The sequence below is a fragment of the Protopterus annectens genome, chromosome 5.part0 (assembly GCF_019279795.1).
Source record: "Protopterus annectens isolate FY-2018-M chromosome 5.part0, PAN1.0, whole genome shotgun sequence".
NCBI classification, from domain to species: Eukaryota; Metazoa; Chordata; order Ceratodontiformes; family Protopteridae; genus Protopterus; species Protopterus annectens.
Window position 1 is genome coordinate 204,389,037 of NC_056735.1, and position 21,917 is coordinate 204,410,953.

Sequence of the window (21,917 nt, forward strand, 5' to 3'; positions counted from 1 at the left end):
CATCTCCTGCTTATACATACCCATGGCACAGGGACCTCAGATGATGGACAAGTCAAGGGTGACACAGTTGATCAGGGTAATGTGGTTAATCTGGTTCCAGAACTGCTTGACTCTTCCCATAGCCATTGTGAGGGTGAGGTGCCATACAGGTAGGTTTGGTAGACGTGCTCACAGAAGGACTACTGTCCACTCTGTTCCTGATGTTAGCATGTCAGTAGGTGCCACACAGTGCATGTCTAGGTCCATCACAGAGGCACAGGAACATTCCACTAGGGCCTCAGAAGAGACAGTGCAACTACTAAACATTGAGCATTCTGAAGTGCGGGACCACCTAAACCATTTAGGTGACTCCTTTACAGGATGAATGACACAGTGGATCGAGCTGTGCCTGTAATGTTATGCTGGCTGGGACAGGGTCAGCATCCATATGGCTGTAGAGCCACTGCATCTTCCAGTGTCAGCCAATGTGGCCATGCAAGATCTAGCTCCCAGAATGACCCTATTCCCATTGCTCTGTCACTGACTTTAGTGTCCACATCCAGATGTGTTTGTCACTTGTTTGTGAACCTAGACATAGTTGTGATGAGAGCTCATCCAGCAGACATCAGTCATGTTCAGGTAGCACCCCAAATTCTAGCCAAGGCCATGAAACTAGAAGTACCACTCCTGACATAGTAAGGGGTGAAGATGCAGATTGACTAGTCTACCATGCCCAGCTCATGCCTTTCCTACATGCCAGGCCATAGTGCTAGCACACTGCTTGATTGTATTCACGCAGGCACACAAAAACATTCAATAAATACTTGCCTATACCACCACACACACACAAACACACACACACACACACACACACACACACACACACACACACACACACACACACACACACACACACACACACACACACACACACACACGCACTATTGATGTCTGCTATGCATGTCTTGCTAATGACCCTGAAAATTTGATATTAGGGAATAAATGTTTATTTTACTTGCACACACTAATTTCTTTGGTGTTAAGCTTAACTTCCTGCCCTCCTCCCCATGCAAGTGATTATGACTCTGCCCTGCCCTTTTCATATTTCTTTGTGATTTCAGACTGCATATAATGTGATGCACAGAGCGGATAGCTAATGCTTGCTTACTCAGAAGCTACCTTTAATGTAAATGTATTGCTGAATAAATGCTTTTAATCACAGTTCAAAATCAGTTGTGAATGATTGCTTCTGTAATTGTTGACCATCACTGCATTTCTGTTAGTGTTGTTACTTATGCAGTCAAGGTAGATGAGTAGATGTTTAAGTGTTGATTACTGTTATACTTTTGCAAATGCTGCTAACATTGACCTTCTCTCTAGTTTATATACAGTTGCCAACTGAAATGCTTGATGCAAATTACTGGACAAAATCCATATCTGTGTACTGCAAGCATCACTCATACGATATTACTGATATTACTGTACACCTGGGACATGTATCACACCAGGTACATATGACAATTTGAATTACACAGTAATCAGTTCCATTGCTTTTACTATACAGGTTCCAGACATACCTTGATAATAATGCAGGTGCAAGTCACTAGCACAAAAGTTCCTTGACTTTGTTAACTCAAATGCCCTGGAACTAATCGTTCAAGCCCCAAAAATAGGAACAAGCATACTAGATCTGGTCCTCACGAACATGATAAACAGATACATCACCACATTAGTTAAATCTCACCACAAACCAGTCACCATCAAACTAGTACTAACACCAAAACTCACAAAGGGAGAAGTCAGACAGAAGAACTTCACCAAAGCAAACTATACCTACCTAGGGGAAGATATAAATGCATTCCAAGCCCGCCCCAGCTGGAAGTGGTAACTACCCCAAAGCTTACACTAAAATCCTATACAATTACTTGTATAAATATTTAGACTCAACTGCTCCAGACAGAATCAAGGCCATAGCCCCAAGTAAAAAAAGGCCACCCTGGTGGAAATCTAGCATCAATAAATGCAAAAGGTTGCTGTCTAAGAAAGCTAAGGCGAGGCTCCAACAATGGAAAAGCACCCTTGTCAGCCTCAACAAGCAAATAAGACAACATGTCAAATCCTCTAAGTGTAACTTTGAGAAAAACTTAGCAATCACAGCCAAGGATAATCATAACTCCTTTTACAGCTTCTTATGAAGCCTAAAAGGCAGGACTCAAGCATGTGCCAAACTAGTGACTAACTGTATCACACACACTAATCCCGCAGAGATAGTAAACCTGTTAGCAGACAGATTTGGTGAAAATTTCACTCTCTTATGCCATCCAAACTTATCAAACACCTTGCCACCAACCTCCTTCCACCCTACATATCTGAAGAGCAGGTCATTAAAGCCTTGTCTAAGGCAGAAAACCCAACCTCTATGGGACCAGATGGCATGTCAGGCTGTCTTCTAAACAAACTAAAACATGAACTAGCAATACCATTATGTACCCTATTCAATTACAGCCTAACCACAGGCTTTGTTCCTGCTGAATGGAGAACAGCAATGGTTATTCCCCTCCACAAAGGTGGTTTAGCAACAGACCCAGGAAACTATACATCCATAAATCTGACCAGCCTCATCTGTAAAACCATGAAATGTATCATCATGGACATCATAAATAAAGACATAGGTGACCTTCAAACCCTGGATCCGACCTAATTCAGCTTTATCACAGGTAGATCCTGTCTGTTAAACCTGGTACATTTCTTCAAAAATGTAACCAGGACCATTGACGAGGGCAAATCTGTGCAAAGAGCATACCTCAACCTGGCAAAGGCCTTTGACACAGTCCCACACTTAGACATTACCAATAAATTTAGAAAACTGAATGTAAACCCCTTTGTTGTAAGATGGATTGCCAACTGGCTCACAAACCAGTCACACATTATCAAAGTGGGAGACTCCACATCAACCAGCAGACGTGTCAACACTGGGGTACCATAAGAGTCAGTGCTGGGCCCCCTACTGTTTGGTATATACTTCTCTGAAGTTCAGGCCAAAACTAAGGGCAGTGGCTGACCAAGTCTGCAGATGACTGCAAACTGCATGCAATTATTAAATCCCCAAATTATGTCAGTATACTTCAGGAGGGCATTACAAAGACCAACGACTAGTATCTTAGTCACGGTCTCAAAGTGAATGCAAAGAAATGCATCATTCCCTTCGGTAAAAACAATGTCCCTTCACATTATCAAATTAACAATACTCTATGTACTAATGAAGTGGTAAGAGATCTGGGATCACAAGTAGACTGTGACCTTAACTTTGACCATCATGTGTCTACTGTAGTAAGGAAGACTTTCTAAGTAACACCCTGGATTAGCAAAGGCATTGTCTCTAGAGCAAAGGAGATTATAACCCATCTATACTCGTCACTGATCAGGCCCATAATTGAGTATAATGCCCCTTTTGCCGTGTACTGTACAAAGCACAAGCAGCAATTGCAGAGACCTCAGAGGCTTCTAACTAAGAAGATAAAGGGACTCCACATGTGCCTTACACAAACTGACTGAAATCCCTGTTGCTATACTAAGTATCGCATAGACTTCTTAGTGGAGACGTATGCCTGGCTTACAGAGCAATGTAATGAATTTGCTGCAAATCCGTAAATTAAACAGGACTACAGCTACCTGTTCCAGGGACCTAAATTTGGCCTGCGACTTGAACAGGATGTGCTGGAGGGACAGACTTGTCTCCCAGTGACTGCTGCATCTTTGGAATAGGCTGTCAATTCATGTGAAGCAGACCACCTCTATGACACTGGACAAGTGGATGGGGCACAGTAAATTCTTACCATGGATACTGCTCACAACCTTCCTGAAAATGGGCAGTCATTACTAAATACAGTCCTGGGTATTGACTAGAGTATCTATGGTATTACATTGGGATGAAACAGCTAGACCTGAAATAATCTCTGGGTTGATATCTTAGTAACCTGCTATGTTCCTATGATCCTATGTCTCCTTGGTGGGGATGCCTGTGTCTGATGTTAACATAATACAGCAATTACATGGTTAATTAAAGCTGCGCAATTTGTCAGGCATCACTTTTAATGTTTGCATGTGCTAATACTGTTATTCTTTCACTTAGGTTTTCAGAGTGTGTGTGCTGTCCTTTGCATCTTAATCAGAGCTATGGCGTACTGTGCATGCCTATGTCTGCCAGTAGCATCTGCATCTGGTGGTTCTCCCTTAGACTCTTCATCTGTTATCTACTGGAGCTGTTGGCCCTGCATGTGGTACTGGCAACTGGAGTCCTGCCCCTAGTTGTCCTTGCTGAAGCTGTCTCCTGAGAATGGTATTCTGCAACATGGAATAGACTGTGAGTATTTCGGCTGAAGTTGTTGGGTTATACTGTAGGATACCTCCTGAGGTGTCTAGACACTAGAACCTTGATTTGAGCAAGGCAAATACGCATTTTATGGTATTCCAAGTTAGAGCATGCACAACATTGTATCCTTGCTTTTTAGAGTTGTTTGGGTTTATGAGTGTCATGAGCCAGGGTTCCAGTGCATAACCTGCATCTCCCACTAGATGCCCTTGTGAAAAGTCACCAATAGCAAATCTTGTGTGCAGCTCACAGGTGTGCAATATTTGTGAGTTGTGAAAACTGCCTGGGTTGCCTACAAAGACATTGTGGAGGATCCCTTGGGCATTACAGACAACATGACAGTTTATAGAGCGGTATCCTTTCCTGCTAATGTACCTCCTTCCATGTTCACTAGGTGGGATTTTTATTACTATGTTATATTTGTGCAATCTATGACACCCAAATTTTTAGGGATGTGTGCATAAAATGTCTGCATGTTTCTTGTTCTTTCCTGTGGAGTGCGTGAGAAACAGATATGCTGCCTTGCATGTTGTATCATTGCATTCAGAAATTGATGTAATATTATGGAAGCTGAGGCTTGTGACACCCCTAATATATCTCCTGTGGGTCTCTGGATAGTACCTGTAGTTAGTATATGTAATGCTACACATACCTCTATTTATACTATGGCGGGTTCTCCATGATTTCCCTGGGGGCTCAGGTGAGGGCAGCAGAGGTTGCATATTTCCTCTAGTGTTCCTCTGTCCACCTGGTATAACTCTACAACTTCTGTGTCATGCAGTCCATGATAGGTCAAATGGGGTCTTAACACCCTTCTTCATTTTCTGATTGGACGAGGCCTCAAAGCAGCAGTAGCACCTTGAATTAAAGCCTGTTGCACATAAAGGTTTAGAATGGCAGCAGCAGTTGCTAACATGTTTTTTTTCTAAGTGTAATCATGGCTGTAATCCAAAGAATTTGGGGTTTCAGGGCAAATGGCTACACTGAATGTAGACAATTGCTTTATAGGTTCATGAATAGCTCTGCCATGTTGGACTGGTTAATCAGCATACAATTCAGCTAGTTATGCTGTCATTAGCATGTTCTGCCATTAATCCTTGTTTTGTGGCTTTACTGTAAGTGTAGAGCTGTTTAGTGAATACAAAATGGCTCACTATCCTGTGCACAGTGCACCATGATACATACACAATAGCTGCACTTAGTGTAGCCATTCATGAATCCAGCTGCATATACGAAACAGGATCACATAGCAAATATTGCCATAAAATTTTTATCTAGCGGTTTCAACCCTAAATGTCTTGGACAAGCATATCGGAATGCTAATAATATGGATAGGATGCATACCTCTCAACCTTTTAGAGCAAGGAATCTGGACAAAGCCATAAATACAAGTGGGACAAAGGCCCAAAAAATAGGGGCACTTTTTAAATATTGCTCTTAAAAACTTAGAAACTTAATAAAATAACAGGTTTTGCATTAGCATGAATTTTCTGAAGGACATGAAGTCTGAAATTCAAATGTCTGTCATTATCTTTTAAGTTAAAACTTTAATGATTTGTCACTAATTTGACAGAAGACCACAATTTTATGAAAAACAGATAAAAAATACAAGGCAAAAAATCTGGACATTCTGTGAAAACTTGTACAGTTGAGAGGTATGATGGAAGGTCAGATGTTGTACGTACCAAAAATAAAATGGAGATGTAATACATTATGTTGTTTTATATGACTTGTTTACTGACGATTTGTAATCCGTTTTTAAGAAAACCTCCAGTAGTGTCAAAGATGATGATTGTTTGAAGGGTTTATTTTCTAAAATGTCTTTTTTCTTATAGAAGAGGTAAAAGTATAGTTAATTATTTAGTACACAATAATTGCAGTATGCCAGAGAATGCCAGGATGAGAAATATGTCTGTCAGAGATACTTAGCACTGCAGCAAATATAATAGTTATAACTCAGACTGAACATGTAAATGAAAAAAAAAAAGTTTTAAAACAGTGAGTAGAGTGAGTAATGCCCTTATGTGTTTTTGTAATTTGGTCTACATTGGGACTAAGAAAAAAAAAAGACTTTACAAACTCACCTTAGAGATATGTGCAATAATTTTAAATATAGGTCTATTGCTGCCCATTTTATTAATATACATAATGGAAAAGTAATAGGTTTGAATGACATTTTTCTTTGCCAGGTTGTTTTGGATATATGTGACGTAACTACACTTTAAAACATGTTGGAAAAAAGGAAGAAGAAATAATAACATTTGGTTCTTTGACACACAAGGGTATGAATATTGATTTTAACTGGAAAGTATTGATTTAAGGAGGTTTTTGTTGGTGGAGTTTATTTTTTATAAATTTGATCTTAATTGTTGAATATCAGCATTCTATATTAAGTTTAGCTTCCTTTCATGCTTGTTTAAACCCAAAAAGGTCTGTTACTGGGGTACTATTTGTGAAAAGATTTGGTCAGCTGTTGAATATTATTATTATTGCTATTCAAGAGATCACGTCTTCATTCCTCAGTCAAGTCTATATGAGAAAATTGACATATAACTGATTTACAGTGCATTTGTTTGTAGGGGAAATTTCCAAATCCGTAGGCCTTAAATGGGATATGGTTTGAAAAATCATCATCAGCAATTAAACAAAGGAAGAATTGTATGAAGGAAAGGTACAAACATGCTGTAAAAAATGTTTCTTGACCTTATGATTAAATGTTTTATGGAAAAGATATTATAAAGTATGTCTTCTGGGGACACGTTCAGTCATATGAAGAAAGTTAAAGAGTTATTAAAGGGGAACATTGTCAACTGTTAGATAGTAAACATTGAAAATTATGATTTGCCTGCACATGAATATATGTCTGCGTCTCCATGTGAAATGTGTTAGAGTAAGAAACTGATGAATAACATAAGGAAGCTGACATAACTAAAGCTTCGGAATTTAACTGCCAGTGGGAAAAATAGCACTAAAGGATACATTACTGAATTATTACTGTGTATGGCTGAAAATACTGCAAAGCAAAATAAATGGTGCATTTGCAACATCAACACGAAGCACTTTGGAAAAATCATTAAATCAGCATGAAATGTATTAGATATGCCAGAAATCTCTGCATAAAGACTTAGCAGCAGGAAATGTGTACTTTCTGAGATTATTCCAGCTATTGATCTTTAATTATTTTCATTTGTCAGGTGTAATAAACCATGGCAGTAGCAATTTATGCTGTAAAAGTACATGGTCTGACATTAATTTCTGTTTTCTGATGTTACATACATTCCAAGCTGTAAAGTACTTGGCAGTCTTTCCCTTACCTCTTTTATTTTATTTTTATATTTGAATATATGCATGTGTATGCTCGTGAGCACACGTGTGTCTGGCTGTGAATATTAGCATATGCCTTGTAAGGGAGTGTGTGTGTGTGTGTGTGTGTGTGTGTGTGTGTGTGTGTGTGTGTGTGTGTGTGTGTGTGTGTGTGTGTGTGTGTGCTTTGTTGTGGAGCTACAATATTGCTCTACTGGCTGTTCATCTGACATGGAAAGACACAAACTTAAGTGAGATGTGATAACAACAACATGCTTAAACTCTTTCCTGCTCTTTTTCAGCTTTGACTGCAAAGCTTTTTCCTAACTACAGATCAGTTTTGTTCCCCTTTGTTCAGACTAGCAGAGTATTTCACATTAATCTTTATGTGGAGGTCTGTCTTTTAGAGATGAGATTTATGTTTCGAAGCTCATATCTTTGATGACCCACACCGAGGAACTTAGTCCAAATTATGGAAATCTTCAGGCACTGCAGCTCAGATTTTCTGGTACATTCAGCTTCTGTTGGTCTGTTTGTTGTCAGGTGCACAGTGATTTCTGTTGAGTTAGATGTGAGCTAGAGTATACCTTGGGACACATATGATCACCCCACTTAGAGCACATATGTGCCCTAAGCGGTCTCAGCATCTCACGATACCCATGTTGGGTTGTTGCAGTTGTAACAAACTCCCCCTGCCCCCCAGATTAATAAGTCAGCATCAGCCACTTATCCCCATCTACAATGCCAAGCTTGTCCAGCTCTAGCTCACACTAGTGAAAAATAAGTTTGCAAGAGTTGCAGACTTGGGTATCCCTATGCATCACAGAACAGGTCCTTCATGAAATAAACTTGATGGCAGTTTGCCATTGAATTACTACTTTGTGGACTTTTGATATTATAGGAAAATGTGATCTAAAACACCCCAACAACAGCAACAAATCTCATCCACTGCTGTAGCCTTGTTATCATGGAGTTTGTTTAATCATAGCAGTGACCTCATCTACCTGATCCCTTCTCACTAATTTCTGCTGCCACGACTTCCTCAGGGGCAGGTATCATCACCAGATTCAAGAGTTCCTCAAAGTTTCTTTCACACCTTCCATCATCAATCAAGATCACTGTTCCTATATCTTTGCTGAAAACAGATGGGACTATATCTCACCCACCCCTCTTGAATCACCAGATGTTTTGCCGGAACCTGTTTGAGGTTGCTCAGAAATATTTCTTTATGGTCTTACCCAACTTCTAGACATTAATTTCATCACATATCACACCTGTTGCCTTTATGGCCTCTTAGTACCTATTGGTTAGATCTCGGTGAACTCCCACTGGCATTGTTTGTATGGTTTCTTACTACAATTTGATGGCTTCCCTCAGCTCTGATGTCCATCAGCAGGTTCTAAGGTTGACACTATAGCAAGCCTTGATCTCTTTTACCTCACAGATCTACTGAAATCTTTGAAGTGTTGAACATGGTCCTTTCAGACTGTATGTCTCTGACTTCCCGTAGGATATAGGAAAATGTTTTCTGAATGTAGACATTCAATTCAGCTGCACATAAATGTCTGATACTCAATCCCAGGACAATTTCACTATATGTTTCTTTCTCCTGGTCTGTTCAGTTTTTTTCCTAGCTATATATTCCAACTCACCATCAGCAACTCTTCATCTGCGTTTCCAGAATTTATAACCACAATTCTGGTGGCAAGACTGGAAAGCATATCACTGAAATTTGGCCAATGGTGTTGTGATATCAAGTAACCTTATGAACAGTCTCACATAGTGGTGTTTGTGGTGGACAATACATGACTAACAATGAAGTCTAATAATCATCTTTTACTCATGTATTGATCAAGCAATCAATTTTCCCAGTCACACCTCTCAAAGTATCTCCGTCATTCCCATGCAAGTGTCAAAAAGTCAAAAAGTAGGATTACAGAGTCAGTAGGTGATACACTGTCAAGAAAAATACCTATGGTCACCAGGCAGGACGAATACTCTGAGCAACTGCTAGATATGTATGCATGGTCACCAGGAAGGACAACTACTCTAAACAGTTGTTAGATATGTATGTATGGTCACCAGGAAGGACAAATACTCTGAACAGTTGTTAGATATGTATGTATGGTCATCAGGAAGGATGAATAGTCTGAACAGCTGTTAGATACGTATGTATGGTTACCAGGAAGGATGAATACTCTGAACAGCCCTACGGGCTCACCCTGCTCCCCTACCCTACTCCCAATTCCCACCTACTTTATACTTCCATTACCACACCCCTTCCTGTTTCTTCCCCCTATCACAATCACTTATCAAGTCTCAGCCACACCCCCACTCTAACAACATCCTAGCTAAATTATTATTAAGATAATTGCCAAAATCTTTCCCTTCATTCTCAGCATAGAACCACTTCTTAGTATAGCAATACCTGTACAACCTCCTTTTACCTATCTTTATTAACCCTGATCTCACCCAAACCACCTCATAAAACTTTCTACTCACTCCTTCTCCTCCTTCCCCTATACTTTCACACCATTTTTACCGCCTTCCCTCATACTTCCATATTTTATCTCTCTCTTTCCACTGACTACTACCACATCTATATTCTACCTATGGATCCAAAACATAAATCAGTTTATTCTTACCTTCTACTCATAACTTCAACTCTTGTAGCTCTCTCTATACCTTACACTCTAACCTCCCTTGAACAATTCTCCTTTCTAGAACACTATTCCTACCAACAAACTCTCCCTATTTCCCTAAGTTATATTTACAAACATACTAATATAACCAGTACCTCCACATACCTACTTCCTAAATACCACAGATCAACCCACATAACCTACTCCCGTGTTAAAAGATCCATTCTCAATATCTACAAAATTCTTAAGTGGATCCAATATCCTCAGAAACACCCTCTATTAGCCGGCAATATTCATCCTAACCCCGGTCCTAATACTAATATATTCAATCTATCAAATAACTCATCAACACCTATTAATACTACTATTAATAGATCATCAAACTCCCTACTGATAGCACACCTTAACATCCGTAGCATTAATAATAAAATTACCTACCTTCACGCACTCTTACAAACTCATTCCTTTGACATACTCTGCATCACAGAGACATGGCTAAAACCCACTACCCTAGACCAGGAAATTATCCCTCCAGGGTACGATATCCTTAGAAATGACCGTAAAATCAAAAAAGGTGGTGGAGTAGCCATTCTGTACAAATCAGGACTCCAAGTTAGCACCTTTGACATGCAACTACCAATTACGCACAATACTGAAATCCTAACTGCCAAGCTAGAAATTAACAATTCCAAATCCATTTATGTTATCTGCATATATCTCCCCCCCAGGAAACAATATAAATACTCTTGAAAACATACTTAATCACCTCTCCACTCAACTACCTCAAGAAACCATTGTTCTAGGAGACTTTAATATAGACTGGATAACCTGCTCTCTGCCCAATCCTACCAATCACATAAATCTTCATGGATTCTCTCAAATTATTACCACTCCTACCAAGCAATAAAGCAACCACCTTAGACTGGATCCTTCACAATAGCCATCATAATACCTACAATTCAGGAACCCTTCCAGACGATATTAGTGACCACATGATAACCTATGTTATTAGGGATAAAGCCCATTGTCCAAATTTTCATAATATTATAACCCACCGCTCCAAAAGTTTCTTCAATCCTCAGTCCTTCCAAAATGAACTCAAAGCATGTGATTGGTCTCCCTTGCTAAATCTTGAACTAGATGAAGCAGTGACCTTTTTCAATACAAAATTCATTCATATCCTAGACTCCCATGCCCCACTTCGATCCTCCCGCCGAAAGTCCAAAATTGCCCCCTGGCTAACAAAAGAAACTAGGCAAAAGATCCTCCTCAAAAATAAAATTTGGAACAAATGGAGAACCTCAAAAAGTCCAACTGATCATCTTCACTTCAAACAGCTAAGAAATGCCACCAAGAAAGACATTCTCAGAGACAAAAAAGACTATTACTTTCAACTCCTTCAAACCCATAAAGCACAACCTCAAAAATTCTGGTCAGGCATTAACAAACTGCTACAGCCAGGACACTGTAAAACTCCTTCACCTTCTGGATTCCAAAATAACCCCAACCTGATTCCAAATGCTTTCAATAACTACTTTACTGAAGCCATTCTAATCCTTGCCAACTCAGTACCTCCTAACACCACATCACCTCTAAACAACCCTAATCCTACAATTCCCACTTTTCATATACAACCTGTTCCTACAGCCATCATTTCTAAACTCCTCCAAAAACTTAGACCCTGCACCCCTTCTGCTGATTGCCTTCCAGCAGAATTCCTGCAACTAGCAGCTAAATCCATTGCCTACCCCATCTCCATCCTTATAAACAGAACTATCTCTGAAAGTAAAATCCCATCCATATGGAAAGTTTCCCATATCATCCCCCTACACAAAGGTGGCACATCTACTGAACTATCAAATTTTAGGCCAATAGCCTTACTCTCACCAATTGCTAAAATAATGGAAAAATGTATACACAAACAACTACTAAACCACCTTATCCATAATAATCTACTTGCCAACTGCCAACATGGTTTTAGACCATTCCACAGCACAACAACCACCCTACTATCCTTTGCTAACTCTATTAACGAAAATCGTAACAACAATACTTTTTCTTCTGCTCTATTTATAGACCTTTCAAAGGCCTTCGACATGGTGAACCACAACTTAATCATTGAAACCCTGAAAGCCCATTCACTTGACTCACAATCAATTCATTGGTTTAAATCCTATCTTGAAAACAGACAGCAGGCAGTCCTTTGGAATAATACTCTTTCTTCTTCCCTCCCTGTGAACATAGGAGTACCTCAAGGCTCTATTTTAGGTCCTCTTCTCTTCTCACTATTTATTAACAACCTACATACCAATATTCCACAAGCCACTTGCATCCAATATGCAGACGACTCAACATTAATTTGCACTGCCAAATCCATCAACTCTCTCCAACTCCAGACCCAAACAGTACTAAACAGTGTTGAAAAGTCTTTCATGCAACACCGCCTCCTTCTGAACCCCAAAAAAACAAAATTACTACTCTTTGCTCCTACCCCTAAGTCAACTCCCCCAAACTTCATAGTAACCTTCAACAATGGCACTAATATGGTCCCTGATACCACAACCCGCTTACTGGGAGTTACAATTGTCAACACCCTCAGCTTTGACGACCATATTAACTCAACAATAAAAACTGTCAACAAAAAATTAGGATCACTCTATAAAATCAAACCCTTCCTCACCCCCCCAGCAAGACTTACTCTTGCTCAGACCCACCTTTCCTCTACCCTCTTTTATGCTTCTCCAATTTATACTAATCTATCTAGAAATAACATTAATAAACTGTCCACCTGTTATAATAACATAGCTAGATTTGCTACCTGTTCCCCCTATAGAACTCACCATTGCCAAAACCTCAAACAACTGGGATGGCTTGAACTGCATAATAAGCTTCTCTATCAGCAACTTGCTATAACCCAAAAAATCCTCTATCACCCCAATAATACACCAATCCTCACTAATTTGATCACCCCCTACAAAAATCTCTCTACACTTCGCTCAGCAAACAAACTCGTAGTGTCTACTGTCAAATCAAACAACAAAGCAGGGGACTCACTCTTCACCAATACAGTGGGAAAAAGTTGGAATCAACTTCCAACTGAACTTACGTCACTTGCTTCCACTAAACTATTCAAAAAGCATCTTAAAGAATATCTAAAGAACCACTGGCTTTGTCCCTGCTCCAACCCTGACTGATTACACCCAATATATAAACATTTACAACACAATTTGGTTCCTAATGCTCTTTCTACTATAGCATCCACCCCCTAATCTTACATTCCCTCATCTTCTAAAAAAAAAAAAAAAAAAAAAAAATTAAACACATCTACTTTCTTTAGGGTTTTTCACAAAGTATTTTTATCTCATGTCACTTTTACTGTATGTTACTAATTTATATTGTGAATATGTATACTGTAATATTGCACATTTGTCTCTGTAACTGGTTGGAGCTTTTCTCCCCGGGCCTCTACTGAAAATGGACATATATCCAGTTAGACTAGCCCAGTCAACAAATGTAAAATAAAAAAAATAAACAATAAATAAAAATGTATGATTACTAGGAAGGATGAATACTCTGAACAGCTGTTAGATACGTATATATGGTCACCCAGCTGCTAGATACATATGTATGGTTACCAGGAAGGATGAATACTCTGAACAGCTGTTAGATATGTATATATGGTCACCCAGCTGTTAGATACATATGTATGGTCACCAGGAAGGATGAATATTCTGAGCAGCTGTTAGATACGTATATATGGTCACCAGAAAGGACGAATATTCTGAACAGCTGTTAGATACATATGTATGGTCACCAGGAAGGATGAATACTCTGAACAGCTGTTAGATACTTATGTATGGTCACCAGCTGTTTTATTTATTTATTTTATTTTATTTTACATTTGTTGACCCGGATAATCCGACTGGATATATATCCATTTTCAGCGGAGGTCCGGGGAGAAAAGCTCGAGATAACACAGATAGAATATAACAGATATGAGTCAAACATATTTACAAAGCCCTCTAATAGGTACTCACAATATACACAGTGTGTAATAGTATACAAAAACAGATATGTCAAACATATTTACAAAGCGCTATAGTAGGTGCTCACAATATACACGGTGTGTAATAGTATACAAAAACAACAAGTTGCAGCAAGCTATTATGGGCAAGACATGCATCTAATATTAATTTAAATAAGGCATTAAATAAATGGGTCTATATTATAACTTCGAAATCTACAAAGATCGAATGTTATAATATCGACCCCATAATGTCAAATGCTGAAAACAGCAAAGGTGCAGGGAAAGAAGGGAAAGAATTTGATGGGCCGTTGCTGTGGCTTTGCTGTTTTCAGCGTTTGATATGTTGGAATGTTTCGGGTCGGGTTCAGGTAAATGTGTGATTATGTGTAAGTTAGGGTTAGGGGGTGGGTTAGGTGAGTTAGGGTTAGGGAGCAGGTCAGGTAAGTGTGCAGTTGTGTGAACATTAGGGTTAGGGTGCGGGTCAGGTAAGTGTGCAATTGTGTGTAGGTTAGGGGTGAGTTAGGTGAGTTAGGGTTAGGGCACAGGTCAGGTAAGTGTGCAGTTGTGTGTAGGTTAGGGTTATGGGTTGGGTTAGGTGAGTTAGGGTTAGGGCGTGGGTGAGGTGAGTGTGCGATAGTGACGGACCTTAGGGTTAGGGTTGGGTTAAGGTAAGTGGATAGCTAGTAGTGTATGTAAAGTTTAGTTTAGGTGTAGGATTTTAAGTGTATGTGTGTGGATTGCTGTTTTTTGTGTGTGTTTGTGTTGTGTGTATGCTTCTCTGAATAGCGAATTGTTTCCCTGGGAAAAAATCGCTATTCTGACTGTTCGATGTTTTCGGATTTCGGTGTTTAGGGTTCGATATTATAACATTCGATCTTTGTAGAATTCGATGTTATAATATAGACCCAAATAAGTAGTGATTAATCAGGGTTTGTACAGGGACAAAGACAGTGCTCTTTAAAATACTATTTGTGGCCTTTTTTGAAGAGACTTAAGCAATATTCAAGGGTAAGGTTAGATGGCAATGAATTCCAAGTTTTACCAACGACATTGGCAAACAGGGAGTCACCGGCTGAGTTATTGGATGATTGTAGTTACCTTGAATTACTGCATTGCTTTGATATTTTTGAGTGCCTGAGTATTTTCAGGGTGGTACAGAATTTTGTGTGCTATGATAAGCTGATTGAACAGAAGTAGGCTAGGCAGTTCTAGCCACCTGCGAAGACTGAGGTTTTGGCAGTGATGTGTCCTATATGTTGAGCCGATGGCAAATCTGGCAATATGGCTGTAACAGTGAGAGAGCTCACTAAGTTCAGTTTTACTCACATTGGAGAGTTTGGGGGAGGCATATAGAAGGGGAGAGAGTAGGTGTGAGCAGGCGATTACACTCCTAGCTAACGGAGGTAGAAAAGGTTTGCTTCTATATCATGAGCCAAGCTTCTTATTAATGTTTTTTATAGTTTTATTGATATGCAGATCAAATTTGAGATTAGTGTCCACTATTACTCCTAAAAGCTTAGTATGATTGTTGGATTTTATGGAGAAGGAAAATGGGGTGGATCTACTGGTGGGGGTAAAGAGGAGCAATTTAGTTTTGTTGGGATTTAAAAAAAAAAAACCAAGGTCAAGGGCCAAAAACAGTCCAACTAAAAAACAAAGGGCACTAGTGAAGAAGAAGAGGCTCGACTCCCTTGTTATACTTTCGACACTTTATTGTAACTCACACCACTCCAACACACGTATAGCACATAAACGCTATTTCGCAAAACACAGTGCATTTTCGTTTCCAATGACTTCTTCTGATGTATAACTGAATGCATATCGACTACACCCCTATCTTTAAATATCCTTTAAGTTAATTATCTAATTAATCAATAAGGCATTTAAATACTTTAATTAGTGAGCACTTCCATAGGAAACAAACCAAATATTCTACTTAACATGTAAAGAAAAACATTTTAAAAAAACACATTTTGAAAACCTGACAATATTAGCATAATACCTAAAACCAACTTTCTATAATAAATACTTTTATAATATACATTTAAAATACATAAATAATGCAAATACAATAAACTAATGCAATTTCATTATCAGTAGGTGTTAGCACCATCTAGTGTTGTAATATATTATTTACAAACAAATACTTGAAAACCGTATAGCTTCATGGAGTAATGTAAAATATTAAAGAAATTCATAAAAACTCTACCTATTTGATAAGCAAAAATCAAACTTATAATAAATAAATAAGTTAATATCTAAAGTTTAGCTGCCCTCATCTTTAAAACTGGAGCAAGGGAAACTGCATCATTCAGTCCTGGGGGTTTATTAGCCTCCAAAAACAATTGCCACAATAGTTCTTTATATTCTATAGATGTTTCCCATAGTCCACCCCTAATGTCTTTTTCCACTACGTCTAAAACAAAAAAGTTAAAATTTGCCTCCTGACAGCTAATTTTGTGTCTATAAAATGTATTGTGTGTACATTTAGTCCTAATTTCATAATAATGTTCATAGATTCTGTTTTTCAGTTTTCTTTCTGACTTTCCCACATAGAATGCATCGCAATGATCACACAACCCTATGTAAACTATACCACTAGTTTTGCAATTTGCAAAACATTTGCTTTGAATCAGAAAATCCCTGCTTTTAACATAAGTAGTCGCTCTTGTACAAATATGTGGGCACTGTGAACATCTTCCACACTTAAATGTTCCTACTTTTCCTTCTCTTGCTATATTCGTGCCATTTTTGCCTTCCAAAATTGTCTTTAAGCTCTTACCCTTTCGATAAGTACATTTCAGTGGCTGTACAAACAAGCATTCAAGGTCAGAAATTTCTCTGAATCTATTCCATTCATCCTCTAGAATTTTAATAATCTTTACTGCTTCCCCACTAAAATCCAACACAAAATTGCTTTCGCCTTCATATTTGTCAACTTTTAATTCATCATTTTTCCATCCTTTTCTGTTACCTAGGATGGGTTTAAATTTGTCATGTCTTCCTGTCCTAACCTCCTTTTCTATTACCTCAATAAGTTTGATGGGGTATCCTCTATCTCTGAACAAGTCACGCAGTAATGTACACTCATTATTTAAGTCTGATTCATTTGATGTCATCCTGCTACCTCTTATGAATTGTCCTTTTACAATCCCTTTTTTCTGGTGGTAAGGGTGTGCACTATTGTAAGCTAAATACGAGTTTGAAAAAGTTTCTTTTCTATAGATTTTTGAAAAGAATCCATGTTCTCCTTTTCCTATCAAGATATCTAAATATTTTAAAATATTCCTGTCATACTGGTAAGTGAAGGTCAAGAAGTTGGTCGAATTTGAGATGTAGTTAAAAAAGTGTTAAATTCATCTTCTGAACCTACCCATAAAAAGCACATATCGTCCAGAAAGCGCCTATAAAATTTCCAACAGTGTTTAAACTCAGAGTTAATAATGTATCTATCCTCCCAAGCAGACAAAATATTGTTTGTGTATATGGGAGCACATCTCGCCCCCATAGCTACCCACTGGATTTGTTTAAAGAACTCACCTTCATAATGTATATAATTGTTACTAAAAACTAGGTCCATTATTGTTAAAATAAGATAAAAATCATTGTTACTAAATTTTGCATATTTCACTAATGCTTCTTCAAACCATTTAATTTCTTCCCTATATGGTATAGAAGAAAATAGATCCACAATATCAATCGTGATGAAAGTAATATTCTTGTCAAACATATCTTGTGTTAAATTCTGTAACAAATCCCATGAATCTTTCACTACCCCATTGCCCTCCATTGATAGATCCTTTAGTTTAACATCTAGCCATCTGGCCAGGGGTGCTGTAACTGAGCCTTCTGAGGCTACTATAGGTCTCATTGGGGGATTTTCTCCATTTTTGTGAACCTTCGGAACTCCAAATATTGTGGGGACTTTAGGTTTTTCAACATGTAAGCTTCTTTGTTCACCAGTGGGAGTGGGGAGCACTGAGCAACCTATTTGTCCCTAGAGGATTGGTTCCAGCCCAGCAACTTGTAGTTTATTGGCCATTTTGGGTCAATTCCTGGCTCTTTTCAACCCCCTGCTATAAAGCCCGCTTTTGCGCACTTTAGTGCATTTTAGCGCGAATTAGCGCGAAGTTGCTCATAGAGCAGCATCGGGCAGTGCTGGTTAATAAAGTTTAAACTATTTCTGGCTCCGTAAAGTCTGCTCTTCAATTTTTCCCTTAGAACTGTTCTACTTGCAATCTAAACAGCCTATACTCTATCTGAAAAGCTCAGCACTTGCTCCTAAAGCATTTTTTATACAGGTAAAGCACTCTTAAACAAAAGAAAGTACTTCATTCACCTAAATTCCCTTGAGTACCCATTTCCCTATAGGTCCTTTCTGACTCATTTACACAGCAATCTTTTTCACTATTTCTAGCATGTCGAAGGGTCAGTTGCTGGCGTCCTCTCCTGTTCAGCAGGTGAATCTTGGAATCTTGAGGCAATGTTACAATTGCCTCATGTACACAGACAACCCTCTCCTCCTCCCAACAAATAAAAATATATGCGAGAGATGCAACTATATAGCCAAACTGGAGGCTGAGCTCTCTCAATTCAGTACTGGCAAGACCAGTCAGGAGGAGAAGGTAACCACGCACACCACAAACCAAGTCTCACATAGAACTATCATAACTGCAAACCAAACACATAAACACACAAAAACATACTCGGAGGCGCTGATTAAAAATCTACCAAAACAACAGAGGCCTCCAAAGCAGACACCCAAGCAACCGCCACCTCAAGACATAGCACATGCAACACATAGTTCACAAAGTCAGTGTGCTAAACAGTCACAGACCTTAAGGCCAAACAACATGCCAGACACACTTGTAATAGGTGACTCCATAGTCAGACACACTGACATCCCGCTCACCAGACTGAACAAGGAAAAGGTCACAGTAAGCTGCCTGTCGGGAGCTAGAATCCGCCACATAACACAAGCACTCAGGTCACTCCACAGCAAGTACAAATATGACTCAGTCATTGTACATGCCAGTGTGAATGACCTGAGACGTACCTCCCTGGACTACATGAAAAGAGACATAGAGGAGCTCTCTGATTATGTAGCCCAGGGCGGTATGACCCTGACCCTGAGCAGCATCTTACCCTCACCAAGAATGATGCCACAGTACAAAGACAAAATGATCAGTTTTAACAATTGGCTTAATGGTATCATTCTAAGGGGATCCAATGTCTGTCTGCTTGGGATGACATGCTTGACAAGCCACGCTGCTTCGCAAGGGATGGCCTGCACCTGTCACCCCTGGGCTTCAGGATATTGGCCAAGGCTCTTGCCACCCCCATAGTGCCTTTTTTAGGCAAGGCTCAAATGACAAACCTACCTCCCTAGAAAACACAAGTGGAAAAAAACTAAGGGTAATGCTGCTCAATGCCAGACGTCTAAACCTCAAGATGCAAGCCCTCGAAGCCCTCCTCAGTTTGGAGAACATCGATGTCTGTGCAGTGACTGAAACCTGGTTCAAGGCTCCTGAGAGCACCCCAGCACTATCAGGATTTACCTCATATCATGCTTTCCGGCCCCAAAACTTGGACCGAACCACAAAAGGAGGGGGAGTATCCATATTCATCAAAGATACCCACACCTCCAGGTTAGTGGCAACGCACGAAGCATCGGAGACCATCCAGGTGCAAATAACCATAGGCAAAACTGCCTTACAGTTTGTAGCATGCTACAGACCACCCTCTCAAACTCAGGAACCCCACACAGCCTTCTTGAAGACACTGGAGAGTATGAATATCTCTCCAAATACCATCATATTGGGAGACTTCAACTACCCAAACATAGACTGGGAACATTACTCAAGCCCCAACACCCTAGCCCAAAGGTTCCTAGAATTCATAAACTCAAATGCAATGGAACAACTAGTCACAATTCCCACAAGATGAGACAATATACTAGACCTGATCATCACAAACATGGGGACAAAATGCTCCACACTGGAAGTATATCCCTCTTTGGTAAGATCAGACCATAAATTAATCTCACTGGAAATCCACATCCGCCCCAGCCCCTGCACAAAAGACCACAGTGAAGAACTTCTCAAAAGCCAACTTCACACTTCTTAAGACTGAAGTGGTATCCTTCAAGGCCCCTGGGCCAGTGGAAACCACAACCCACACTGCTGAATCCTTTGCAAATGCCTTCTACGGGCACCTTCAAGAATGCATGGATCATGCAATCCCAAATAAAACCAAGAGCCATTCCCCCAAAGGCAGGCGCCCGATCTTGTGGACCCCAGCCATAAACAAACTTTACAACAGGAGGAGGAAGCTACTACATGACAGAGCAAAATCCCTAAAAGGGAAGGCATCTCTGATCAGTACTAGCAAAAAACTACGATCACTCATAAAATCATCCAAGGCCAACTTTGAGAGCAAAATCGCAAAAGTCACAAAAGACAATCACAAGGCCTTCTTTAGCTATGTTAGAAACCTGGGTGGAAACTCCCAGATATGCTCAGAGTTAGTCCAAAATGACACAAAATACACTGAACCCACTGACATTGCCAACATTCTGGCAGACAGGTTCAGTGCAAATTTCTCCTCCCCCTCCCCCCCAAAAGGAGAAATAACTATCCCAGCAGAGTGTAGCCTCCCTAACATCTCAGATGCCCAGGTGAGAGCCGCCCTCTCTAAAGCTAAAAACACAGCATCAATGGGACCAGACGGTGTCCCAGGCTGTGTGCTACATGAACTCCAAGAGGAACTAAACCCACACATAAGGCTGCTGTTTAATCTTAGCCTTACTACAGGATACATACCCAAAGAGTGGCGTACGGCAACAGTGGTCCCACTTCACAAAGGCGGTGCTTCTACAGAACCTGGAAATTACCGCTCCATAAGCTTGATGAGCCTGGTCTGCAAAGCTATGGAGAGGATCATTATGGAACTCATAAACAAAGACATTGGGGACCTACAGACATTGGCTCCTACCCAATTTGGCTTTGTCAAGGGCAGATCCTGCCTTTTGAACTTGGTCGACTTTTTTGAAACAGTCACTAAGGCCATTGATGAGGGTAAGGCAGTTCACACAGTCTACCTTGACCTTGCAAAAGCTTTTGACACAATACCCCACTCAGGCATCATAGACAAACTCACTAGCTTAAATGTAAACCGATATGTCACAAGATGGGTTGCAAACTGGCTCAAGGACAGAACCCACAGGGTCAGAGTTGCTGGAGCTATGTCAGACTCTAAGCCAGTCACAAGCAGTGTCCCACATTTATTTTTCCGAGGTACAGACAAACATAGGAGGTTTGTGGCTGACAAAGTTCGCAGATGACTGAAAACTAGGCGCCATAATTGATACTCCAGTGAACACAAACATCCTTCAGAAAGGCCTCATAGAAATGGATAATTGGTGCCAGAGCCATGGCCTTAAGCTGATCGCCAAAAAATGTATAGTCATACCCTTTGGGAAAAAAAGGTACCCACAAATTACCACATAGGTGGTAATCCATTAAGTACGGAAGAGGTAATCAGGGACCTAGGGACCCAGGTTGACAGTAACCTCTCATTTGACACTCACATTGCC